Source organism: Narcine bancroftii, chromosome 12 (genome assembly GCF_036971445.1).
Source record: "Narcine bancroftii isolate sNarBan1 chromosome 12, sNarBan1.hap1, whole genome shotgun sequence".
Classification (NCBI taxonomy): Eukaryota; Metazoa; Chordata; class Chondrichthyes; order Torpediniformes; family Narcinidae; genus Narcine; species Narcine bancroftii.
In genome coordinates this window covers 19,727,537-19,750,098 of record NC_091480.1, presented here as the reverse complement: position 1 = coordinate 19,750,098, position 22,562 = coordinate 19,727,537, and the positions used below count along the sequence as shown (strand labels likewise).

At 41.9% G+C, this 22,562-nt stretch overlaps 1 long non-coding RNA gene across 1 annotated transcript in view; it reads left to right on the top strand.

Annotated features, from left to right (window-relative positions):
* The window catches only part of LOC138746466 (uncharacterized), a 206,144-nt gene that overhangs the window by 165,879 nt on the left and 17,703 nt on the right, over positions 1-22,562 (top strand). The window contains exon 7 of the long non-coding RNA XR_011346975.1: positions 18,075-18,144. This is a non-coding gene — a long non-coding RNA (uncharacterized lncRNA). The remainder of the gene's footprint in view (positions 1-18,074; positions 18,145-22,562) is intronic.

Sequence of the window (22,562 nt, the reverse complement as noted above, 5' to 3'; positions counted from 1 at the left end):
TAAAAATCAATAAGTGCAAAATTAAGATCCTTGATTGAATTTGTTATTGAGGAGTCAGATGGTGGAGGGGTAGCGGCTGTTCCTGAACCCGGTGGTGTGAGTTATGTGGGGCATCAGTCTTCTCAAAACTGACAAATTTCTTGTAGAGTGGTTTTCAAGAGAATTGTTTCTTCGTATGAATGATCTTCCACAAATTCCCCTCTTTTGCATGAAAGTTTCAGAATATACCTCTTTCCTAATGGTAGCAGTGAGAACAGAGTGTGTGCTGGGTGGTGTGGAGCCTTGAGGATTGCTGCAGCTCTCCGACGGCCGAGTTCTCAATGGTGGGAAGGGTTTATCCATGATGCTCTGTGTCCACTACCTTTTGCAGGGCTTTACACTCGGGGGCATTGGTGTCCCCAAACCAGACCACGATACAGTCAGTCAGCACATGTAGAAATTTGCCAGGGTTGAGGGAAGACTTTATTACCACATCTAACATGAAGTAAAATTCAGACATTTTCTTCCACTTCCCATTTTTTTTCAGTCAATAAAACAAAGCCAAATTTACAAATTTCTCAGATCCTTGATTTACCGTAAAATGGTTGATTATAGATCAATGAGCAGCTATCAGAGCAGATGGCTGTAAGTGTGTTTGCAGAACCCTTCTCACAGTACTAGATGTTTTGTGACAAATAAACAAAACCAAAACGTAACTATCCTTTGTACAAATGCACCGTGCAGTTCTGGCCACATCTCATTAAACTGGAAAGGGTACAGAACAGATTTTTGAGGATGTTACTGGGACTGGAGGGCTTGAGTGACAAGGAGAGGCTGCATAGGCTGGGACTATTTTCAGAGGAGGCTGAGGGATGACCTTATACAGATATATAAAATCATGAGGGCAGGTGAATAGTCACAGTCTTTTTCCCAGGGTAAGTGAATTAAAATCTAGAGGTAAAAGGGATCTGAGGATTAACTTTTTCCATACGGAGGGGGCCGGGTATATGGAATGAGCTGCAAAGAAAACTGTTGAGGCAGATAAAGTTACAATATTGATAGAATATTTAATATTGCACGGGGATAGGAATAGTTCAGAGGGTAATTGGCCAAATACAAGCAAATGGGACTAGCTCAGGTTGACAACTTGCTCAGCATGGACAAGTTGGGGTGAAGGGCCTGTTTCATTGCTATAAAACTATGACTCAGCTAATGCACTGTGTTATGAACATACACGTCTCTAAGCAATATGTAAAGTAAATATAGACTGAGGGCATTTCCTGCTTCCAATGGTGTGGATTTGGGGAGGGATGATTGAAAATTGAAGATGAGTACTGGGCTCTGATTAAAATCTTCACTTTAGTTTGCTTTTGTGACGGAATTGTATTATTAATATTTAGATATAAAATATGTATTTCTTAGTAAAGTTAGTTTTTGGGTGGACAGAGACACACAGATATAATTCTTTGAGATGGCAGATGGCAAACTGTTTTCCAAGTGGAAGCGTCTGGAAAAACAAAATAATAAAAATTAGAATTGAATGCTTCATATAATTGCTGAGTGATGGCTGTTCCAATAAGCAAGTTCTTGCTTCAGTGACCTGCGCAGATAGGCCAGAGTCCTGGGACCACGATTCATACTTTTGAAGAAGGCATTCTAACTTCAAAGACAGAAACTATGTCATGTCACATGATTGAAGGCACTTCAAGAAACTGCTTTTTAATATTGCACCAGAAGACAGAATTACGGACAGATTCTCATCCTGTTGTGGTGCTCTCCTCATCATGGGAGATCCACAAAATCAGCGGCAATGAAGAAGAGCTGCTTCACTGACTCTTTGCCTAAAGGGGTCAGGTCCGCAGTGCGCATTTTGGCATGGCACTTCATTTAACCCTTGCCTGGGTTTATGAAATCATCATGAAACTCATATTCTGAAACCTTCAAGCAAAAGAGGGGAATTTGTGGAAGATCATTCGTATGAAGAAACAATTCTCTGAAAACCACTCTACAAGAAATTTGTCAGTTTTGAGAAGACTGATGCCCCACACTTACTCCATAATTGCTTTTGAACAGCAGTGAAGACTGAGTTTCAACACAAAAGCTTTCTGACACTGAACTTTAATATCATCGCTTCAGAATTGTACTTTAACTTTAACGTTTTAGGTCCCCCCACACCCACATCCAGATTTTAATACAGACACTCTCATTACCAGGATTGTATGGAACCTATACAGTATTTCCTTCATTTCTCTGCACCATTTGTCTCACCAAGATCTAAAGCTGCCGTGCTTGAAAGAACTGTTTTAATTCTAGTTATGCACAATCTGTGCCACTACACTAAAGTCCCTATTTATTAGTAGGGGTCAAGTGATCCGTTCTGGTTGTTAAACTGCAGAAATTTCCATTATTGCCGATTATAATCCTCTTGATGACTTAATCTACTGTCAGTCAGAAATAAGAATATGCAGGAATTTGCAAGATAGATTCTTGTAAATGGACAATAAATAGGCATGGTTTATATGTAGTTCAGAATTCAACTGCATGTTCCCAGCAGACAGTTGTTTTATAACAAGAATCACCCTGACCTTGCAGTTTTCTCTGTGATATGAATGAAAGCAATGGCTGGGGCTTTAAGATGTTACGTTATGGCTGTCTCTGTCCTCTATAGGTTCTGCCACACGCTTTCACAGACTGACTCGCACAGGGCGCTTGCTGTCTAACAAAGGCACAGTTGGTGTAACAGTGCAACGCCTTTACAGCGCCAGTGATCAGGACCAGGGTTTGAATCCAACGCTGTCTGTAAGGAGTTTGAATGTCCTCCCTGTGACTGCGTGGGTTTCCCTGGGAACTCCACTTTCCAACCATCATTCAAAACATACCAGGGATGTAGGTTAATGGGGTGTAAATTGGGCAGCATGGACTCGTGGCCGAAATGACCTGTTACTATGCAGTATATCTAAATTTAAATTTAAAGGCAGACAGCAGAGCGAGGGTTTGGATGGATGGAACATACAACTACTGAAGTGCGTTGATTTAGAGCTTCTTATTGTTGAGAAGGAAGGAAAACAGGGTCAAGCTACCAAAAAAACAAATATTTGCAGATCGCTGTCTTCTGACTGCAGTTTGAATTTGTGCAGCTTGCTGAATGTTTGCTGAGCTGAATAAGGGTGACCAAGCTCTGCTGGACCTGCAGATTCACCTTGCAGTAAATGGATTGCTCTCCCTTTATGCATGCTGCATTGTTCAGAGAAATCGACAGACAGGGAGCCAGTGAGGAAACAAGATGGGATAAGGATAAGGTGGAGGGGGAGGGATAGGTGTCAGGTCTCACATGAGAGGCTAAATGAACAAAGGGACTGACTTTCTGGCTCACATTCAGATCCTGTCTCTGCGCTGTCCCTCAATAAATGCAAACGAGCCCAAATGGTGCTTGGTCCAACCTGTACCATGAGTGGGACCCATGCTATTCTGACTGCTCCAATCACTCTGAGGCCTCGATCTTCCATGAGCGGAGAGACTAGCACTCAGGTAGCAGAACCCAATGTCTTCGTCCCCACCCCCGGTCCTTTTAGTTTTTGTAAAGCAGCCACACTTTGTATGTTCACCTTTAAATTAGTTGATCTAAATTTAAATAATGAAAAATAAAATACAAAACAACCCAAATGTGTTCAATCCAATTATTAAAATGATTTAAAACACTTGTAACTGATGTTACTGTGGTGATATGTAATTATGTGTATATAAAGCAGTCCAGAGCTACAGTCTAGCCTTCCAGGTTCGTCTTGCAGAGAGACAAGACCTCTTAGTGGACATATTAGTTTATTAAAGCTGTCTTATACTCGCACTGCTGGTGTGGTTATTGTCAGTACATAATTACACCACTAGGCCACCAGGGGTCATCCCAGTGACCTTGTCTATCAAGCAGTCCAGAACTACGTCTAGCCTTCCAGGCTCGTCTTGCAGAGACAAGACCTCTTAGTGGACATATTAGTTTATTAAAGCTGTCTTATACTCACACTGCTGGTGTGGTTATTGCCAGTGCAGTTACTATATTTCAAATTTATATATACAGTCAAATGAGGATTCAACCAAAGTCTGCACTGATCATACCATAAGAAAGGTCAAAGATTTCCCCCACCTCTATTTTGAAATGTGTGGGGCTGCACTAACTGCAGGAATCAGAAACACTGTGTCTTCAGCTCTTCACCTCAGTTCAATGTGGAGTTTACCCTATGAATCAACCATAAATAATGGGGGTAGAGTGGATGATCTGATCCATTGCCATCTGCCCTCCATTGCAGTCCTGATTTCTATGCTGTAAAGTGCAGGAGCCTCGTGTGCATTGATCCATGAGAACCGCCTTGCCTGGAGTTCTCCCTGAGACTACCCATATGCATCTTAGTGGCTGCGTTTGCAATTGATCACCATCATCTGAGCTTCAGATGTCAGATTTATTGTCAGAGTACATACATGATATTGCATACAACCCTGAGATTTTTTTTTCCTGCAGGCGAGGCAGAACCACCACTTATTGGTAGTACAAAATAAACTGTACTTAAGAAGATAGGTTCACGTGTAAACAAATAAAGAAATGTAAACAAACTGACTGAGCAATACTGAGAAAAATAATCAATAAAGTGCAAAATTAAGAATCCTTAAATGAGTTTCTGAGTTTGTTGTTGAGTATTCTGATGGTGGCGGGGTAGCAACTCTTTCTGAACCTGGTGGTGCGAGCACTGTGGCATCTATATCTCTTTCCTGATGGCAGCAGTGAGGGCATGTGGTGGACGGAGTGGGTCCTTGATGATTGCTGCTGCTCTCCGAGGGCAGTGTTCCCCGTAGGTGTTCTCACTGGTGGGGAGGGTTTTGCCTGTGATGTCTTGGGTCGTGCCCACTACCTTCTGCAGGTCTTTCCACTCGGGGGTATTGATTGGTGTCCTCATACCAGACTGTGATGCAGCCGGTCAGCACATTTTCCACCGCACCTCTGTAGAAATTTGCCAGGGTTTCTGATGTCACCAAACCTCCGTAAACTCCTAAGGATGCAAAGGGGCTGACGGGCTTTCTTCATGATGCTATTAGTTTATTGGGTCCAGGAGAGATAGTTACTCGCAAGAACTTAAGCTTTTTCTCTTCCTGCCCAAGGTTGATTTTCCAAAATGAAAAGGTTTTGGTTATAATTGGAGGAGAGAAAGAAACTCATGGAGTAAACCCTTGCACCATCTGCAGCTTGTAAATTGGAAGGGAGTCTGGTAGTGCAGGACGAGGTCGTCGACAGTGCGTGAAGTTATCATCATTCCTGGGAATAGCTGCTAAATGATGCGCGGGCAATAACTGATGTGGGTGTAGGAAAAGGCAAAATCGGAATTTGTGGGGCATGGAAGTGGCGGTGACTGTGGGAGTCAGAGATTTTGCGAGGAGAACTCGAGGACTTTGCCTGTTCGTTTGAACAACAAGCGGTGCTAGAAAGAACTTTCCTCTTCCTTCAGTGATCCTGACCTCTGTTTAGATGTTTAGATTCCCCAGGGCCTGGAAAACATGTGTTTAGCCTGGAAGACAAAATAGAAATCCTTCCAAGTAACAGTAATAATAGAATGGCTATAATGTGCTTTATGGCACTAAAACAGTGAACTAAAATAAAGAAAAATAATCCAAATAAATAAGGTACTGAACGGTGAGGATACAAAACTCACCACGAGAACTGCTGAATCAATTTACAGTAGTTCAGCACAAGTTCGAACTAAAAGCTGAATTTCCTTCAACTCACGTCATGCCCAGGTAACAACAAAGCATGAACTATTCACAGAGATCTCACATCATCAGAACGAATTGTACTACTTTAATGAAGCTCTTTGTACTCTAGTAATATGGACATTAGCAAGAGCTATCGTCTCAGCATTATGCCCTCATTTGACTTATCTCTGGATTATGATTCTCTGTCAGATTTCCAGTATTCTTATTACCTATCCTTCTGTGATTGTAAAATAAGCTCAAGTAAATTTAATATCAGTCTTACCTCACCCACACTGTCCTTATAAGGTGTATTTATAGTCCACATTTATATGCAGTCCATTACCTGTTCATAAATATTGAATCCTTATTCATTATATAATTCTTGATTTATATGTATAATATATTGGAAATTGTATGTTTGCACACGCTCTCCATATCAAAACCTTATTTCTTGTTGTCAACTTCCTAAATTATTAATGCCTGCTTTAAAAATTTAATGGATTATGAAAACTGGTGTTGCAGCAATACATTTTCCTACCTGCGGTGGCACTGTGTGCATCATTTCCCCCATCTCCTTGCTTTCAAGGAACCTTCCACTTCCAACCGGCTCTACCCTCTCTCCTTCTATATTTAACCTGCAAATCATTAAATAAAATCATATTAGACACAGCCAAAGGATGAAGACGCAATGGTGACAGAATTATGGAGGTGCTCCCGAATTGTATTAATCCTGATTTCCAAACCTCCAGGCAGAACTTGTTCATGACTTGTTGCTGTAAATCATAACTTTAAATAAAAATGCCAAACAGGTGATTGTGAATCTGAATCCCCACAGTAGCTCACAGATATTGTTATCATTGAGGATTATTTCTGAAGCTTTTTGGGAAAGGGAAATGCTGAGGGATGCCTAACACTTAAAAGTTTGCAAAGAGTTGAAATCATCTCTCCATTCTTCTAAATCAAAGAATCAATTTCTAACGTACACATTTTCATGGCATGAGTTTATAAGAATTCCCCATTCAACACGACTTGAGAGAATAACTGATGTTACATGAATTTTTCTGAATTTTACTGGCTATTCTAATCTACCATTTGATTAATGTTTCAATCCATAACCCTGTCAATCACCACCAAATACAAAATATACATTTAAAATTTAATCAGATTTAAAATATAACTGAATCTCTGGGAAGTCCATTCATCAAATCATTAGTCACTTTTGATTTGACTGTAACTAGGGACATTTCACTATAATTAAAGAAACAGATACAAGGTAGAATAAAGAAATATTCCAACTGAACTGCCACCCTGACTCAAATGCCTAAACACACCTTTTGTGAACTATTTTTCTGTGTACACAGTGGTGTCACTAACTTTGGTCATTGGCGGGGTCAAAGTGCTAAATTAAAAATAAAACAGGGAAGTCTGCAGACACCATGGTTGAAGTAAAATATGCTGGAGAAACTCAGATGGTCTTTAAATAGCAACGGTAAAGATACATAACCAACATTTCAGGCTTGAGACCTTCATCAAGTTATGAAAAAATGTCGGCAGGTAGCCAGACAAAATGGTGGAGGGAGAGGCAGGTGGTAATAGGTGGATAAGGGAGGGAGGGCACACCAGCAATCGGGGGAGGAGGGATGGTTCTGTGAATGGAGAAGGGAGGGTGTGGAGAGCTGGAGGAAAGAAGACAAAGGGAAAGGAAAGGGAGGGAGAATCAAGTATTGCTCCTCCAATTCACGTGTGGTCTTGGTGGGATAGCACGAGGCCATGGACAGACACGTGAGCACGGGAATGGGCTGCGGAATTGAAGTGGTTGGCTTCTGGGAGATCCCTGTCACTGATGCGAACAGTGCAAAGGTGCTCAGTGAAGCGATCTCCCAATATGCACCCAGTCTCTCTGATAAAGAGAAGACCACAAAGGGCGCACCCGAGGCAATAGGAAACTCCTACGGGTATACAAGGGAACTGCTGCTTCACTTGAATGGACTGTTTGGAGCCCCGACTGGTGGTGAGGGAGGAAATGTGGGCACAAGTGTGGCACTTGCTGAAGCCGCAGGAGAAGGTGCTGGGGTGATTGGTGGAGTGGGATGAGTGGACAAGGGTATCATGGAAGGAGCGGTCCCTATGGAAGGCAGAGAGGGGAACATGCGGCTAGTAGTGGGATCATGTTGGTGGAAATTACAGAGGATAATGCATTAGATGTAAAATGAGCTTGTGGAATGGCATTTTAGATTGATCATTTTATTTAGTTGATTATGCACTATTTTGGAAAAAATGTGATAGCCTTTACATCTGAAAAGGAATGACATTTTATGTTTGATTCATTCAGGTAATTATAAAAGAATAAGAACATTGAGGGTTAAAGAGAGAATAGTGCTGGTTTAGTTAAGGTTAATGCATGCACGTCAGGAATTTACTCCCCCCACAGACTCCTAAAGTTTTAAGCTAAAACTAATTTGTGTTCTGTTCATGTGCTTATCTAGCTGGCATTATAAGCATCAAGGAATTTCAGATGGGTGCCACCAATTTTTTTTGGGGTGGGGGGAGGCAGTCTGGGTGTTTTTGATTTCCAGTGACATCCACTGTATCTGTGCATATTTGTGGAGTGAGTTGCTCTGGGAGCTATATTAAGGGGAATTATTAGCATACACGGAGCAACTGGCCACCTGAAGTGTACTCAGCAGGCAGACCATAATGTCAACTAGTGTCTAACTTGGATTGGATTCAGTGCGTCAGTGCCAGTATGCAATACCAATTGGAAAACTATTGATCCCCAGTCGACCTGATGTCAATCGATGACCAGAAAAACGTGCTACACTTCACACTTCAGTAATCCCCACCAAAGACCCAAGGTGAAAGACTACTTTTAAGTGGGTTTTTCCCCCCCCCCCACCGACCTTTGCAAGAACAAATGAATAATGTCACCCATGTCCATTCTGAAAGAGATTTGGATTTCTCTTGGCATCCCAAAGCACGAGGATTATAAAGCATTTGACCTTTTTTTAAGTTTTTTAAAAAATTGCTTTCTGTGTTTTACCTTTGAAATAAGTTGCATAGTTTTGTTTAGAAGAAATTTTTCCCTCTCATCCCTTCAAAGATCCTCTCTGATACATCCATGCTGGACAATTCATTAAGAAACAATAAAGACCATCCCACCAGTGTCATTTACAGGGATCGACAACATTTTATAGGCTAATTGACAGTTAATGTTTTCTAGCCGTTACTGCAATTTTACAATGACTTAGTGCTTTTCATTGTTATATTATGTACTAATAGGTCTGTGGGGACATGTGAAAGATGATGAGGGAAATTGCGCTGACACATTCTATTTCAAATACAAGCCCCTTTCACACCACCAAGTACACGTAGGTTGAACTGGCCAATTTAGCAGGTCCATAGTGGGTAATCTGGCGACGTGAAAGGTCCCAACTAGGCAGGGCGAGTAGAAATCAACTGGGCTCTGACTCTTGGAGGGGCCAAGTGTCGGAGCCCAGCCAAGTTAACTCATTAATCACTCTGTGGCGGTGTGAATGGTCTACTCGACATCACCGCCTGTTGCGCTGTGAAATATAACTGTGCAGTCAGCGGGGCTGTCAGAGTGTGGTCAGCGATCATGTCAGAGCATGGCTGTGAAATATAAATGTACAGTTGGCAGGGCTGTCAGAACACCATATGTAATATGTCACTTGCGATGTCACCGCAGGAGGCGGGATCCCCCTTAAAATCCTGGGTTCCCGATTAACCAGGTAATTCGTGGTGCAGTGGGAAAAGCTCCCCAGGTGCAGCATGCCCGGTAAGTTTATCCACTTCCTAGGAGGGTTGGCAGTGTGAAATGGGATACAGTCTCTTGTAGTTGTCCGTAATGGAATGAAGACAAATGCCCATGATGTCACTGGCTGAGTTCACAATGTTGTTCCTGTCCTTTGCATTGGCACCTGCATACATGGACACTGATGCAACCAGTCAGAATGCTCTCCATGGTACATCTGTAGAAATTTTCAAGTGTCTTTGGTGACATAACAAACCTTCTCACACTCCTTTTGAAGTGTAGACACTAATGAGCCTTCTTAATGAGTGCATTGACATATTGGCCCCAGGATAGGTCCTCCCAGATGTTGACACCCAGCAATCTGAAGTTCTCTACCCTTTTCTCTGCTGACACATCCATGAGGGTTTGTGTTCTCCTAATTTCCCCCTCCTGAAGTCCACAATCAGATCCTTGGTTTTGCTAACATTAAGTGCAAAGTTGCTGTTGTGACCCCACTCAACTAGCTGATCTGTCCCACTTCTGCATTCTTTCTCATTGCTGTCTGAGATTCTGCCAACCACCGTGGTATCATTGACAGATTTGTAGATGGAAATTAAATTGTGCTTAGCCACACAGTCATGGGTGTAGAGAGAGTAGAGCAGTAGGCTAAACATGCATCCTAGAGGTGACAGACAGTGAGCAGGAGCTCTTGTTACAGATCGGAACTGACTATAGTCTTCTAATGAGGAAGTCAAAGATCACATTTCAGAGGGAGGTGCAGAGGGGCAGTTTTTGAAGCTTGCTGACTGGTACTGAGGGTGTGATGCTGAGCTGTAGTCAATGTTCAGCTGCCTGATGTACATGTTGCTGTTGTCTAGGTGATCGAGGGGTGAGTGGAGAGCCAGTGAGATTGCATCTGCTGTGGAACAATTGTGGCGGTAGGCAAATTGCAATCTGTCCTGGACTTTACTTGGGTAAAGTCTGGCTATGACCAGCCTCTCAAAGCATTTATTATAGTGGACGTGAGTGCTACTGGGTGTTGGTCGTTGAGGCAGCTCACTCTACCCTTCTTGGGCACCGGTATGATTGATGCCCTTTTGATGCAGGTGGAAATTTCCAAGTGCAATAATGAGAAATTGAAAATGTCCGTGAACACTCTAGCTTCCGGTGATTGGTTTGCACAGACTTTCAGTAAGTGCTAGGTAAGCCATCAGGGACTGATGCCTTCAAGGACTCACCCTGTAGAAAGATGTTCTGCTGTAGACCTCGGAGACCGATCTCACAGGGACCAAAGCTTCTACAGGGATTCTCATTGGTACCATTGAATGAATTGGAAATTATATACAAGTTCAGTGCTTTGATTTTTATATTGGAGAGAAAAAATAATAACCTGGATGATCTGTTGAATTTGGGAGGATTTACAAAAAGACACTGTAAACCAAATAATCCTGATGTTAAATATAATAGGACTAGCATAACACAACTTATCAGGGACAAAGTTTCGACCTAAAAGGAATAGGTAAAAACTTTGCAAATGCACCAACATTATAATCTTCCAAAGCTATCTTACTGCAGAACCTGTTGCTTTAGATTGGAAAATTGTACATCTCACTCCATTATTAAAGAAAGACATCAGAAAGAAATTGAGGAATTACAGAGCAGTTAACCTTCCATCAGCTGTCAGAATTTATAAATTGAAAGACAGAGTGGCCTTATAAATTTTCAGTTGATCAGGGAAAATCAGCATGCCTACCGCCACTACGCCTAAAGCAGTTCGTGATCTCTTCTGTTCCTTCGGGAAGGACAAGGTTATTCAACTAAAATACTGAGGATGCAGTTCCCAGACTTAAATGCCAAAAAGGAGCAATATTTAAGGCATTAGTGCATCCATATGTAAGGCATTAAATTCGACCAGTTGGTCAGTATAAAAGCATTTAGAATCTCAGGGAAGGCAAGAGGTGCACTCCCTGTGATCTACAAGTGGACATTGACAATAAATGTTATTCAACTGGATGCTTCCGGGCAAACCTGGAACTGAGGATATTTGCGTCATCTCACTATTTGGCCTTGAAGGTTGTGCAATGAAGGCCACTTGGGTTCCTGTTCAAAGATAACTAGTTTAATTAGAACTTCAACTAAATGTGAAACTTCCACAGATGATATTAACCATAGAACAATGCTCATAGTGGGCTTCAGCCTCACCGAACTGGAAAATTACAATTGTTATTCAACAGTATTTTTTTTTTACAAACTTAGGGGGTTCTATTTAAAAGGTCAACAGTTATTGTCTTTTTTTTGTGGTTATTGACACCATGCAACCTCAAACGCAGCCTCAAACATTCAACTTCTTTGAGTTTCCTCACCTTGGGACCATTCCAGCCTGCGGGCTATTGATCTCTGCTGCATAGTTGGCTGCTCATTGCTGGATTAGGAGAGGTTACCCAAACTTAATGCTCAAGGAAAGAACTACTTTTTTCTTTGCAGGAAGAGTGCACATGAACAGATATGACTGATATGCTATCTTCCCCAAAGTGCAGGAATTTGGAAGTTACCTCACTCTAGAGATTTCCCTGGCAATGTCCTGCCAGGCTTCATTGGCCGTTGCCTCATAAGATCTCCATTGCCCCTTTACATGATGGTCTCTTGTGCGTTCTCTTCTTCACCAGTCTCTTCCGTTCTCTCCATCTCCCTCGGAATATTCTGCTACCCTCATCCCATCATTGCAGCATCCATTCTTTAAACCATTACACATCTAAGAGCTGAATGAGCTCTGCTTGAATTGCTGCAGTTGTAGCCACAAGGCTAAACGCAGACCAAGCTCGAGGTCTTGCAATCGATCATAAAATGGTGCTGAAACTGACCTGTGGGGCCGCATGGTGAAAATACACTGTTGAAGTTTGCAGTGCTCATGGACATTTTAGAAGATCGCTCAGAGTTTAATTTTGTTTGGATCTAAAGTCAATCCAGGCCACAGCTTCCTCTCAGCCTTCTTCTATCTGTTTCTATATGTATTTTGAATACAATAATCAATATATTCATCCAACAATTAATAGAAACTTTGCAGTTTTTCACATTAATTAGTTCAGTAAATTGGTGTACATAAAATAAATACTGTAAGCACTTCACTGATTCCAATAAAAAGAAAATACTTCCATGGTTACTTATAATTGTGAAGATCAATGCTTTCCAAGTCTTTTGACATATATTGACATTTATAAGACAACATTTCTGTCTGGCCGATGTCTATTGCACTGCACCAACTATTGATTGATTATTGAAATAAATGTGCGGTACTTAATTCTTTTTGACACCTTGTCAATGGCAAGCATAATATTGCAATAAGAATAAAATAATCGAACCCTGCAGCCACCCGATGGAGCTAAGTTTATTTCTCTTAACTGTGGACCATACGGGTTTTGAGTTGTGTCTCCTGGCAGTCTTGCAGAGGATTGGAGATCTCATGAGAGTAGGAGTACAGAAGGAAAGGTAATTCCCTGTTGTACCATTTCTCAGCCAACTTTGTCACCAACCTACTGCTGCAGATGTCTGACGTGAAATCTTGGGGGTGTTCCTTAAAAGAATGCAGAATTGTATGTGAGTAGCTTGTAGGAAATAAATTAAAAATCCCTCAAAGAACACAAATGTAAGCGTTGACTGCATTCACTACAATCTGTCTTTACATTTCAGCATTAAAATGTATTGATGTCCTTCACAGTTCACCCCCTCTCCCCCAAAAATGCACATTGTTTGTTAACTTGTACCATAGAATGGAAAGATTAGGTGGGGGCTCCACTGGAATCTCCAATCAGTGCTAATCAAGCTGTTCATTGGCAGTTCTCATGAATGGAAATAGTTGGGTTAGAAGTGGGTATTGGTGGGGCTGGTTAATAGATACTGTGTATTCTAACCTGCCTGTGCCTCTCAAAGGGGGTGTGCTTGGTGATTGGGCCAAGGTCTGGCAGCCTTTTCAAGCAATTCTGAACTAGGAAGTAAATCCACCGTACAGCATGGATTAAGCTATTCCAAGGTTTTCAGACAGTGAACTAGAGTTATTTGAGGAGGAAGTGCCGATGAGCACCCACCACACCCCAGCACCCCATCCCCCAGACGTGCTGCTAGGACAGCTGGGTAAGGTAAACAAACCCAAGCTAAGGGGAGCAGATGGCTAGGGGAGAAAGTGGTTGGTTTACAGCAAAATAAGAGTGTGGGATGTTTGGGATTGCTTTGCTAACGTGAAGCCATTGTCATGAAAATGTCAGTTCTGGATGACAGGACTCAATTCGCAGGTGGTCGAAGTTAGAGAAGTATCTTCGTGGCATATCATTTCATCACCTATTTACCCACCTATGCACAACCTTTATCAATCAGCATTCAAACATACATTCATATCATCACAAAATTAGCACTGTTGTAAAACTTGTACTAATAACTTACAGGCATGGGAGTCACGTTACACTAACGTAATACACAACACTCATTAGCACATTTTGCTTGCTTTTCCAGGCCACATCTGTGGCACCAGTAGTTGACAAAAGGGTAGCAGGAACAGCTCCAAGCCTCAAACACTCTCACCTGCCCACCTAGTTCTCCCTTTGTTCATCTTTCCCCTTCCCTTCCCCATCTGTTTCCACATTCCATTCACCTGCCCCAGCCTATCTGTTTCCACCGATCATCTGCCAGTTTTATCTCACCCTCCCTTGGTGCTGCTATCTCCTGATAGCCTTTTCTCTTCCCTTTCCATCCTGATGCAGTTTCAGCCTCTTGCCTTTCCAGTTGCTGCTTGACCCTTGGAGTTCTTCCAGCATTCTATTCCTTTTTGTTCCTGATTCCGACATCTGTAGTCTTCACAGAGGAGATAAAATTGACCTTTATTTGAGCAGTTGTTGATGCACTCGTAGGAATATAGTATCAGCTAAATATGAACTGGAATAGACCATTTGAGCCTTTTCCACCATTCTGCTTTTTCATTGTTCTTTGTGCTCCAAAGATGCGGAATCTTTTAAGAGAAAAAATGGCCTTATCTCAGTATTAAATTGGTGACTTCACATTTAAAACAGTGACCCTTTAGTTGCCTCCACAAGAGGAAAAAAAAAATCCTTTTCACACCCACCCTGCCAAAACACTTCAGGATCATGAATACTTCAATCAATCTCACCCCCCAACAGTTTTCTAAACTACAGTAGATACAAACCTGCCCCATCAAATTTTTATCAAAGTAACCTTCTCTTTCTTGGCATTAGCCCAGTAATCCTTCACTTGACTGCTTCCAATGTATTAACATTCTTCTTCAATAAAGAGACCAATTCTACACATTATGCTGAAGATGTCATTTCACCAATGTTCTGTATGGCTGAAGCAAAACCTCCCTATTCATATTCAATTTTCCTCGCAATAAGCAATAACGTTCTACATAAAAGTGTCACACAGCATCGATAGGAAGTTTAGGATAACTAACTTTTCCAGCCTGAGCTCTTCATCAAGGTCTGACGAAAGGCTCAGGCTCAAAATGTTGGTTACCCTTTACTTCTTTAGATGCTGTGTGATCTGCTGAGTTTCTCCAGCACTTTTGTCTGATGCACTCAATCACAGAATCTGCTAACATTCCAGTTTAGCGACAACATTCTGTTACCTTTCCCGTTTACTTGATTTATTTTTAAATTTAATTTAGACATACAGGTCAGTAGCTGGCCCTTCCTGTTCATGCACCTGAAATACACCAATTAACCTACAAGCCCCATAGGTGCAGAGGGATCTGTAAATTGTGTAATTGATAAAAGACTGGTAAGCAGGTGCAGCAGATTGGTACAGCGCTGTTGTAACGCTGGATTCAAACATGACTTGCTGACGCTGTAACAGCATTACGCTAAATTGCTGTACTGCTTTTGTCAATTACATGATTTACACATCCCTCTGCACCTCAGAGCTTTGCAACCTCCCATTTTTTAGACATGCCTCAATTTTTTTCTGCCAATATGGTTAATATATTTGTGGTGATATGTTTCCTCCATTGTATATAGCTATTGTTGGCTACTGTATATAGGGAGCTGGCCCGCCCACTGATGATCATACCCTATGACTCGTCCCTCATGGTCTTGGGCCATAAAGGTCGAGCCACCTCTCCCTTCCCTCCATTCCTATACCTGGATCTGGGCCAGGTTCTTCTGTACATTAAAGCCTATCATTCCCTCAGCCTAGTCTTGGTGGTTACTGAAAGTGCACTACATTTTTTTTTACATTATACTCCATTTTGCATATCTTTGCTCTTTCAATTAACGTCTTCATTCCGATCTTTGTGTGATCAGCACAGTTAACAACAAGGTCTTCAGTGCATTTATCCAAGTTCTTCTCAGATGTGATTCTGCCTCTAGCACTACCCTATGTCAACCAGTCTCTTCAAGTTTACAAGCAAAAGATCATTAAAGAGTACGGTGTAACTTTAACTTAACTAACTCTCACAACTACTTCACCCTTCCATGCCCAGTTTTTGCACAGCTGAGATTGAGCTGATGACAACACTGACATGAAAAAGGATTTGCAGGTTCCCATTGCAGGGCAACAATCTCACATTTTCTTTGGACATAGAGGAGGCCATTTGGCCCATTGACTATGCCAGCTCTGAGAACTCCCATTGGTTCAATTCCCCCTTTTTATTCCCAAGCTCTACTCTCGCACATGCTCATCAAAACTCACTCCCTGGTTCTTCTACTACCCAGCTACACCAGGTATAATTTACAGTAGCCAATTAACCTACCATTATGGGTTTGGGATGATCCAAAAGATTACTTAGCTGGGAGAAGTGCTGCTCCAGGATAGTGACACCATTCTCACTAACCTGCTGTACTCAGTGTGAAAGAAGGCGTACAACCTCCTAACCTGGCCTACCTGTTACCTACTGCTGCTGCCCATTCTGTGATGTTGCAGTCCAAAGCTGGGGTTTTGATTTTCACCATGGTGTCCCGTGTCCATTTCCGGTGAAAGCAAAGAGTTTCCATCTGCCATTCCACTGCTTCTTTTCTCATCTCTCGAAAGGTCACCCAACTGAAATTTAGACGTGTTTCTCTTTCCAGCAATACTCCTTTACCATGTGGGTTTTTCCTGCTTTGTATCTGAGCAATCTATTAACTTGACTAAGTGCCTGAACCGTTGGTTATCTTTTATTTCCATTGATGCTGTGTGACCTGCTTATTTTCTCTGGCACATCAGTGTGTTGCACTCAACTCCAGCGTCTGCCAACCCAGTCACATACGTCAGAGATGCTCCTTCCCCCATTTTGTCTCCTGTCTTTTAACTGTGCTCTGTCTAAAGAACACCCATTTTTGAGTATGTATCTCTTGAAATGTTGTCGATTGTTCACTTGTACTGTATCTTAGGTAAATTACTTCACATTTGCAGGAGTGCTTATACATCTGACTCTTTTCTCTCAGTGGCATCTTTCTCTACATAAATTGCCTCATCAACCCCTTGACACAGATGCATTGACAACGGTTCTTTTAAAATGTCCATCGTGATATGAGTGATTGTGTTTACCACCTCTCGTAAAACTTTTTTATGATGTCTGTTAGGGCTGGATGCCTGGAAATTTAATAGAATGTGACATATCAAGAGATAATCCATATTCTATCATAATGACAGAAGAATAAAGGATTGCAGAATATTATTATGGCAATACATTACTTAAAATATTACCTTATCATTCATACCCAACCCCCTCTCTGCTTCTCTCTCTCTGCTCCCCTGATAGCAATGATTTATACTGAGGCTCAATCCAGACAGCAAGTTAAGTGGCTCAGATGGTTCAACTATCCCCAATGGCTTTGGCAGAAAACAAATTTCCAAATCATGATTTTAACCGTGACACTGACTGAGGTCAGAAACTCATCTGAAGATAAAAGTGGCTCCTCATACATTCTAATTAAAGTCCCACAATTATGTTTGTTAGACATCAAACTTAGTTCTAACAGGACAAAAATTTCCTACCCATGATTAATTTTTTTTCCCATAAAACCTTGCAGCAATGCAATAAGTGGAAGGATGTAATGTTCTGGATTATGTACAAGCTGCTGAACACTCCTTCAAAGTGAGATTTGTTCCTTTTTACTCTGTTACCACTCAACCCAGCAGCCACAGAAGATGCAATTCAAAAGGGTTAAATTTTATCTCTAAATTTATTAATGTCTATTAACAATATAACATCTTAACCCAATTAACCCCACTATATAACTACTACATCTTCATAAACAGTGTGTATATAAAAAAAATAACCAGACCTTTACAGTCTGTGCTCAATAATCAAAAAGAGAAAAATCCCCAGAAAACCCAATCAGTCAAGAAAGTCAGTCCAAAAACATAGTCCACAGAATTCAATCCCAAGGCTCAATGTCCAAATTCAGTTCCCCCAAATGAAGAACAAAAGAATGTTGTATTGAATGTTGGAGGGAGAAATGACTAACGTTGAGTTGTCGTAAGCTTGCGTATTATTAGATGACTTCCTTTGGTTCTCAAATTGTGGTTTTTAACCCTTCATTATCTTATGAGGCATGTGCCTTTCACTCCTGGTTGGTCTCCACTGCTCCGACTGCCATTCTGAACGTCCCATTCTCTCTCTGCACAGTTCGACCCAGCTGCACCGCAAGTTCCCAGCAGAATCCCATCCTTTATGATGATAGCCCACAATCTAAAAGGTCAGTCCATCCAATCATTTTGAACTCAATAAACTCTGTTACTATGTAACTTAAAAATGCAATATCTGTTGTTGAGTGATCTTCATAAATTTTACATTTTTAGACATATTGACCTACAGCATCGTAACAGGTCCTTTCAGCCCATGGGCCCATGCCACCCAATTACTTCCAATTAACCTACAACCCCTGGTACATTTTGAATGGTGGAGGAAACCAGAACCCCCTCAGGAAAAGCCCACAGACATGGGGAAAACGTACAAACTTCTTACAGACAGCGTGGGATTCCAACTCAAGCACCAGTCCTGATCGCTGGCACAGTAACAGTGTTGCATTAACCGCTACACTAACCATGCTGCCCTGACAAGTATAACGAGCAGAGAACAAGGCTTTATCACATCTTGGTTGGCTAAGGCACAAAGAAGGCAATCATTAACATTGCACTGCCGGAGAATTTCTTTTTAATTATATCAAAACTATAAACAGCAGGCATAAGCAAAATAAGGTTGAGGCTTAACACTTGCTGCAGAATCAATCAGCTTTCATACTGATGCACGCTTAATAATTAGACAGTTAGGAAAATGACATAATAAGGCAATGTAATTTAAACAATTGATGAACAAGATGCATTTTGTTGAATGAGAAAAAATAAAAAAGGACATTCTTAAGTTTATGATTAATGAATGCATATCTGTTTGTAATGTGTCCTGTGGGATCTTTCATGTGTCAAATCAATTCTGTAATGGGGCCCCAGAGGCAAAAATCACAGCTGTTACCCTGACATTTTCCATTAAATTGTTTCGAGAGGTTTTGATGCTTCATCAAGTTTTCCATATCATTTTTGTGTCTAATGACAGTATCAACTCAATTTTCTTCTGATTACCCAATGGATTGGATATCCCATCAATTCTTGACATAGTTGCCAGATACAAAGACTAATTATTTTCATAAAGATCTAATGAAGGCTCTTCATAGAGGAATTCCACTCTTATAAATGATTCCTACTTTTCTAATCAACATTTTATGTTTGATTTTACTAAAAAGGTAGTTTCATTTATGCAATATAAAGAGGAGAACCGAGTTTCTTAAAAGACCATCAATGCTACAGATTGATTGAAGTATAATAGTTTTCTTGTTCAAAGCATATGAACATTAATGGCCAAGCCAGCAGTTATTGTCTCTCATTGCCTTTGCGAAGGCTGTGCTGAGCCATCAACTCGTTAAATGTTCTTATTTTCTTATGACAGAGAAGGAGACGATTTGGCCCATCAGCACTCAGAGCGTTCCCATCCATTATATTCCCCCAATTATTTACTCTCAATGTGCGCAGGAACTCTGATTTCAGATTTATTGTCAGAGTGGATACATGACATCACATACAGCCCTGAGATACTTTTTCCTGCGGGCGAGGCAGAATTAGCAGTTATTGGTGGTGCGAAAAAAACTGTACACAGCATAGATATGTAAACATATAAAGAACTATAAATAGATAACAAATGCAAGAAGCAGACTGTGCAATACAGAGAGAATAAAAAAAAATCAATAAAGTGCACAAGTAAGAGTCTGTAAATGAGTCCCTGATTGAGATTGTTTTGAGAAGTCTGATGGTGGAGGGGTAGAAGCTGTTCCTGAACCTGGTGGGGCAAGTCTTTTGACATCTATTGAGTGCATTATTACACCTCCCTACTATTGAGTACATCTACAGAGAACACTGCCATCTGAGAGCAGCAGGATTCATCAAGGATCCACAGCTCTCCACCCAGCACATGTTCGGTTCTCACTGCTGCCATCAGGAAAGAGGTATGGGTGCCACAGCACTCATACCACCAGGTTCAGGAACAGCTGCTACTCCTCCAACATCAGACTCCTCAACAACAAACTCAATCAGAGACTCATTTAAGGACTCTTGTGCACCACTTTGATTTATTTTATAATCTCTGTATTGCACATTCAGAATTTTAACATTCATTATATTTGCAGTCCTTTATTTGTTTACATGTATACGCTGTGTACAGTTTTTTTTCCCACTAAAATTTAGTGGTAATTCTGCCTCACCCACAAGAAAGAGAATCTCAGAGTTGTATGTGATCAGACAATAAATCTGAAACTGAAAACTAAGCCTCTTTCCTCATGGCAACAGTGAGAACAGAGTGTGTTTAGGGTGGATCCTTGATAATTGCTGCTGCTCTCTGACAGCAGTGTTCTTGATAGTGGGGAGGGTTTTGCCTGTGATGTCCTGGGCTGTGTCCACTACCTTTTGCAGGGCTTTACGCTCAGGGGTATTAGTGTCCCCATACCAGCCTGTGATTCAGCCAGTCAGTACGCTTTCCACTATCTTCTTTGGCATGGCTTCGCGGACGAAGATTTATGGAGGGGGTAAAAAGTCCACGTCAGCTGCAGGCTCGTTTGTGGCTGACAAGTCCGATGCGGGACAGGCAGACACGGTTGCAGCGGTTGCAGGGGAAAATTGGTTGGTTGGGGTTGGGTGTTGGGTTTTTCCTCCTTTGCCTTTTGTCAGTGAGGTGGGCTCTGCGGTCTTCTTCAAAGGAGGTTGCTGCCCGCCGAACTGTGAGGCGCCAAGATGCACGGTTTGAGGCGTTTTCAGCCCACTGGCGGTGGTCAATGTGGCAGGCACCAAGAAATTTCTTTAGGCAGGCCTTGTACCTTTTCTTTGGTGCACCTCTGTCACGGTGGCCAGTGGAGAGATCACCATATAACACGATCTTGGGAAGGCGATGGTCCTCCATTCTGGAGACATGACCCATCCAGCGCAGCTGGATCTTCAGCAGCGTGGACTCGATGCTGTCGACCTCTGCCATCTCGAGTACTTCGACGTTAGGGATGAAAGCGCTCCAATGGATGTTGAGGATGGAGCGGAGACAACGCTGGTGGAAGCGTTCTAGGAGCCGTAGGTGATGCCGGTAGAGGACCCATGATTCGGAGCCGAACAGGAGTGTGGGTATGACAACGGCTCTGTATATGCTAATCTTTGTGAGGTTTTTCAGTTGGTTGTTTTTCCAGACTCTTTTGTGTAGTCTTCCAAAGGCACTATTTGCCTTGGCGAGTCTGTTGTCTATCTCGTTGTCGATCCTTGCATCCGATGAAATGGTGCAGCCGAGATAGGTAAACTGGTTGACCGTTTTGAGTTTTGTGTGTCCGATGGAGATGTTGGGGGGCTGGTAGTCATGGTGGGGAGCTGGCTGATGGAGGACCTCAGTTTTCTTCAGGCTGACTTCCAGGCCAAACATTTTGGCAGTTTCCGCAAAGCAGGACGTCAAGCGCTGAAGAGCTGGCTCTGAATGGGCAACTATACATGTGTAGAAATTTGCCAGGGTTTCTGTTGTCATACCAAACATCTGTAAACTCCTGAGCAAGTAGAGGCACTGATGTGCTTCTTCATGAGATTCATTAGTGTGTTGGGTCAAGGAAAGATCCTCCGAGATAATGACTCCCAAGAACTTAAATTTGCTTATCCTCTCCAACTCTGATCCCACAATTATCATTAGATTGTATACCTCTGGCTTTCCCTTCCTGAAGTCAGCTGCTCAATTTTGGTGACATTGAGTGCAAGATTGTTGCTGATGCACCATTCAGCCAGGTTTTCACTCTCTCTTTCCTGTGTGCTGACTCGTCCCCTTTCTTTATACCACCCACTATCGTGGTAACGCTGGCAAATTTGTAGATGGTGCTGTTTTACCAGGCAACACAGTTGTAGGTGTAAAGTGAATTGAGCGGGGGGGCTAAGAACACAGCCCTGTGGTGCTCCGGTACTGATGGAGATTATGGAGTAGATGTTCTAACCCATCCTCACTGATTTTGGTTTGGAGGTGAGGAAATACATGACCCAATTACACTACCAATAATTCCTCTGTCATTCACTTACACCAGGAAATTTAAAATAACACATCTTTGGGATGTGGGAGGAAACTGGAATAGCAAGCCAAAAACCCTGTAGTCAGATGAAGACTGCAAAAACTCCACATAGATGGCTTCCAAGGTTGGAGTGAACCTGCTGTTCCATGTGGATTGTGGAGGAACATGTGGCCTCCCTGCCTGTCTGGATTATTCTGGATATTCAAAACTTATTTGAAAGTCACATCACCTGTCAATTAAGGTTGGACTCTGGCAAGGTGTAGTGCACACCTTGTTGTTGGCTCATTTAAATTACCTAGGGTCATTATTGGCTAGGCACTGTAAGGTAAAAACATCATGAGATGGGACCGGAGAAGGAGTCACCCAGTACTAAGGAGTAACAGAATGCAGATGTGACCTTGTCCACTCAAGATAAGCTTGGCACTAACAAGAATGATGTGCAGCAGACTAAGAGAAGGATAGCAACAGTTTATTCATTGGACAATGTCATGGTATGATCATTTACTAAGTGCGTGTCCTGGGGTATAAAAAAAACACCACTTGCTGAT